Source organism: Condylura cristata, unplaced genomic scaffold, assembly GCF_000260355.1.
Source record: "Condylura cristata isolate star-nosed mole 26May11 unplaced genomic scaffold, ConCri1.0 scaffold00003, whole genome shotgun sequence".
Classification (NCBI taxonomy): Eukaryota; Metazoa; Chordata; class Mammalia; order Eulipotyphla; family Talpidae; genus Condylura; species Condylura cristata.
In genome coordinates this window covers 71,808,748-71,813,687 of record NW_004567104.1, presented here as the reverse complement: position 1 = coordinate 71,813,687, position 4,940 = coordinate 71,808,748, and the positions used below count along the sequence as shown (strand labels likewise).

Sequence of the window (4,940 nt, the reverse complement as noted above, 5' to 3'; positions counted from 1 at the left end):
GTTGGAGAGGGTGTCCATCCTCCTCCCCCGGGACTCACACACTTGGAAATGGAGCTAACAGTCGGGGTAGGGGGTGGCCCCTTCAAATTTTGAGTCGTGAACTTAACCCTCTTTGGGGGTAGGTGGCCCCAACAAGATACCTAAAATGTTGAATGGGAGAGAACAGTGTTGGCTCCGCCTCAGTCCGCTAGAAAACGGCGTTGGCCTCCAGTTCCCCACCCTCGCACCCCTCCTGCCGCAGTTAATCCTCGATCCCTTCTACGGGAATATTTACATGTGAAAACCTCCCAAAACTGGGAACAAAGCTGCCTGCCGCCTTCAAGTTCTCTAGTTTCAGGTCTTTCCAGGATCATTTTTGGAGAGTCTAGTCTGCACTGTTAAAATGGATGGGAGGGAGCTTGACCGTGGGGGTTATAAAATGCAGTGATAGTGGCACCTAAGATTATGTAGTGATTTTCCAAATAATGAAATGATATTTCCTATTTTTTATGTGTGATAATGGTAAGGATTGGGACTTGACTTTGTTTCCTAAAGTCAGAATTCACTGGAATGTTGACTCCATGAGGGCAGGGAATTTCCTCCTTCCCCTCCATAACAGGTGCTTGGCAAATACTTGGAAACAGAATTTATACGAATGGTACAACAATTGTTAAAGGGTTTTAAGTCTGTTTTTCTCCCAAGATTTAAAAAAAAAAACCAACTGGTATTTTTAATGGCATTTTTTTAGTGAATGAAGAGAATTTTGGTGTATTCATAAGATCAGAATTATTTAATCCTGACAGGCATTGTGGAAGTTGAGACTCAGCACTTAGTTTCTTAATTCTTGAAAATGTGGTCAGTAGTTTTTATTTTGAAAAACCAAAAGTAGGAATGATACTGACTCTTAGCAAGAAGGAAATGTAATTAAGAAGGTACTTTAACTTTCTTAAATTAAGATGAGAATGTTCTTACTACGGCTCTTTTTTCTCCTTAAACTATTTTTATTTCTATTCCTAGTCTTTATGAATTACAAATCACATATAATAGGTGCACATTGCCAATTCCAGCTTTCTTCTTCAAAAGCAGCCAGGCCTTTAAAGTCTGCCTTTAAAATTTATTTTCTTGTGCCTTCTAGGTTTACAGGGCTTTTCTCGGTTATTTCTCCCCATTGGTGAAGTAGTATTGGTTAGTTCCCATAACCGTGACTATCCCAAATCTTACCCTCATTTTACAAATGAGCTCTGCAAAATTGTCCTGAATACTGTGGGACTACTGAGGACCTGTTTCCTAAGCGGTTAGTCTAATAGAGCACACTAATACGCGAATAATTTGTGACAAGACAGCTTGTTTGGGACCCTGATAGGGTGCGGGTGGAATGGGAGTGGGGGATCAGTGAAGACTTTGAAAGGAAAGAAGATGATACCAGTTTGAGGATTTCTGAAGGTATGGGGAAGAGTATTAAAGGACACCAGGACTGAGAAGTAAATGAGCTCTGCAGGGCACTGGAAAGTAGTTCAGGGTCTGACAAGTTCCTTGTCTGTCTAGTGTTTGACTTCCATTTTTAGGCTGTTGATAACAAGATTTTAAATATGTGATAGAAATCACTGCTTGATTTATCTGTATTGTAGAAGACAGAAATTTGGGGAAAATTGGTGGATTGGGAACTGAGAAGGAAAACGATCTGAACTTGGTGTGCCTACAGAGGGAATGAAGAGGAGGGTAAGAATGTGGGCCAGTGAAATCCATGAGTATAGACATCTGATAGGCTTATAAGCACCTTTTGCTTTCACATTCTAAGTGCTGGTAGTATGATGATGCTATTAACACGAGTCAGGCTGTCATCAGAAGCATAGAAGAAAATACGGTTGGTTTTTGAGCAGGTTAAGTTTGTCATGGAAATTTTGTGCAAAAAGTTAGGGATGTAGGACACTCAAACTTGGAAGCAATCAACTGGAGAAAGGAGGAGATATCTGGAAGTCACTCAGAAATACTCTGGAGAACATTAGGGGGGAAATTAATATTTAATCAGCATCTGTGGCATGCCAGGCACGTAATACATAGCTAATTTAATATTCCTACAGTCTTGCATCGACATCCACTTTCTTACAGGTGAAGAAACTAATTTTCAAAGAAGTTGAATAATTATTTACCTTAGGAAATACTGCTTGCTAATGGCAGAACTGGGATTCGAATGCAGCTCTCCCTATCTTAATTACTGACTGAAGATGTAATGGTGTTACAGCAAGGGTGTAGTCACAGATTAGGAATTAGGGGGGAAAGACACTAAAACTTTGGGGTAATGGAATGTGAAGCTTAGAGTTGCATAGTTCCATAGTTGACGGAGAGAGATAAGTAAAAAGTAGCAAACATAAAGTCTTTTTTAATGGTTCGGTTGTGATAGGCTCAAGGGAAAAGTTGCTTCAAGAATGAAGGGAAGAAAGAAATTTAGGGACTACCTAACAGACTTTTCCTGTGTTTATAGTGTATATGTAAGGTTTTGGCTTTATAGTAGGTGGTGTTCAAGCACTAATGGCTGTGTGAGGGACTAGAAGTTTGAGCATAGTGGGAAAGAGGAAGTACAGAAAAGCATAGTTTAAAGCAACAAGATGGGAGGGTTAATGTGGAGCAGAGTTGTGGATAAGAGGAACAGATAAGCCCAGGAGAAAAAGGTCGGTATAAGAAAAGAAAATTTAACCAGAGGACTTCTGTGGCAAGATAGTGTGTTTAGTGTTGTGAAAGATGAAAAGATAAGTAAAAAATAATTACCAGGTATAACAATTATCATAGGCGTGCTATGCTTATACACACTTTAAGGTGAAGAGGTTGGTAAGTGTTGAATGAATAGTTTAAATAGATTGATTTTTTTTTGTTCCGCTGATCAGATTTTTAGTCTTTAATCATCAGTTTTCTCTAACTCTTGCAGTATCTATGATTTTAAGACATTTAATTAAAGTACATAGTGCAGAGAAAATGTAACAAGAATTGACAGTTGTTACTATTTTAAGGATTTTAATTAAAATATAAAGTTCTCCTTTCTTGCCACTCCCCTTTAGACGCAGTCGAATAGCAAATTTAATGTGGCCCATAAACAATATATAATCTGAATTTTGATGGGCATGAGGGATAAACAATATATGCTTTGCAATGTCAGACATTAACACTATTTATATATTTGGTTTTCCTAACTGTGGTGTAGTGTGCCATCATCTTATTAAACCATATTTATTTGGATTCCTAGTTGATAAAACATCTAAGTTGTTTCTCATTTTTTGCTGAAGAAAGCTGCTGTGAACTTGCATCAACCATGTCTCTGTCTAAAGAGTATATGTTGGACAGCTGTTATCAAACTTTCAGATTTTTTGATGCCTTTAAACTCTTAAAAGTTAGTGTCCATAGAAGGCTTTTGTGTCTGTGGCCTATATTTATTGACATTCACCATATTAGAAATTTAAACTGAGGAATGTGTTTATTAGAAATAACAGTAAACCTGTCCTATGTTAACATAGATAACGTTTTAATGAGAAATAATTGACAAAAAGAATTAGTGGGAATGACATTGTTTTACGTTTTTGCAAATTTCATTAAAATTTGAATTTATAAAACCTGGAGTCTTAGATCTGCTTCATTCAGTCTCTTAAAATTGCAGACATTGTAACCTCTGGAAGACTGCTGTACACTTGTTAGATACTCAGAAGGATACCCCCCCAACCCCCTAAATCCTGCTGTTTTGTGAGAACCACAGCACTGAGGTAGTATGCATGTAATGCTACTTGAAATGCAGAGAGAAAATACGTACTTTTTTATTCATTTTATCTTAAAACCAGACAGAAATTAAGCTTATGACTACTTAGTATCTGAATTGACATTGGCAAGCTTAATACCATTGGGCTGTTAGTCATCTTATCTGAAGGAGGAGTTGAGTTTCATATCTTACTTGGTGGGGGGGATTGGTCTCTACCTCTTTCCACTGGAAATTGTTATGGCTGTGGTATATTTTTTCCTTTTGATAACTTGGTGTGGTGGTCTTTTAGAATTTAGATTATATGATGAAGATATCTTGTTATTTTTTTAACCTGTAGTGTTAATTTTCTGTTTTGATCTCTTTAAGTTTATCTAAAGAATTAGAAAAAGTTGAAATAGTTGACAGAGTTGAAAGATGTAGAGACTAATGGTTGAATTAAAATTGGATGGTTTCTCTTGCCTCGTTTTGACCATATTATGCTTTTTATCACAGGAGTTTGGGATATTAAATTTTAGTTATTCCTCTGCTCTCTCTTGATTCTCAGAGAATTACTTGTCTCCAACAGTGATGTCTGATTTACAGTGACTGGGGAAAAGCTGGCTCTTTAAAGCTTTGCTAGTAGCATTGGCCACTGATGTTCTTGTTGAACACATCCCCCTCCCTGCCTATCATTTTGTATTCTATTTCAGAAAAAAATTACTTGGACACATGATAAAGGACATGATTTGGAGAAAGATTGGCTTATAAATCTTGAGAAATAGAATGTAGGAAATAAAACTACCTAACAGAAAGTCGACAGAGTGATTGTATATGTATGTTGGGGGGTGAGGAGATTCTTGCTTGTTTTTACAAGTTTTACATATACAAATTGTGACTCATGGCATAAGAGAACCCATATACAAGTGTAGTTAACTTAAGTATTCCAGGTAATTTTTCTGTAGATCTCTATACAGATTCAAATCTCACTTGAAATATACCTTCATAATATTGTATGAAGAAAAGTTTTTATATACGTGATGTACTCTTTAGTATTATGCATAACCTTTGTTGAAGTAATATGCTGATTTTTTTAACTGCAGAACAATAACAAAACTAATGCTAAGCTAAAAGCAATTTAGATTCCTGTTTTATCAGGTATATATGTGTTTATTAGCAGTTCAAATTTTGGGTAACATTGGTTTCATTTGAGCCATAGAAGAGAGAGAGTTGGAAATAAATT

The 4,940-nt window shown here is 36.6% G+C and overlaps 1 protein-coding gene across 3 annotated transcripts in view; it reads left to right on the top strand.

Moving 5' to 3' along the window:
* The window catches only part of SCAF4 (SR-related CTD-associated factor 4), a 53,555-nt gene that overhangs the window by 1,204 nt on the left and 47,411 nt on the right, over positions 1–4,940 (top strand). The gene's annotated exons all lie outside the window — the stretch shown is intronic.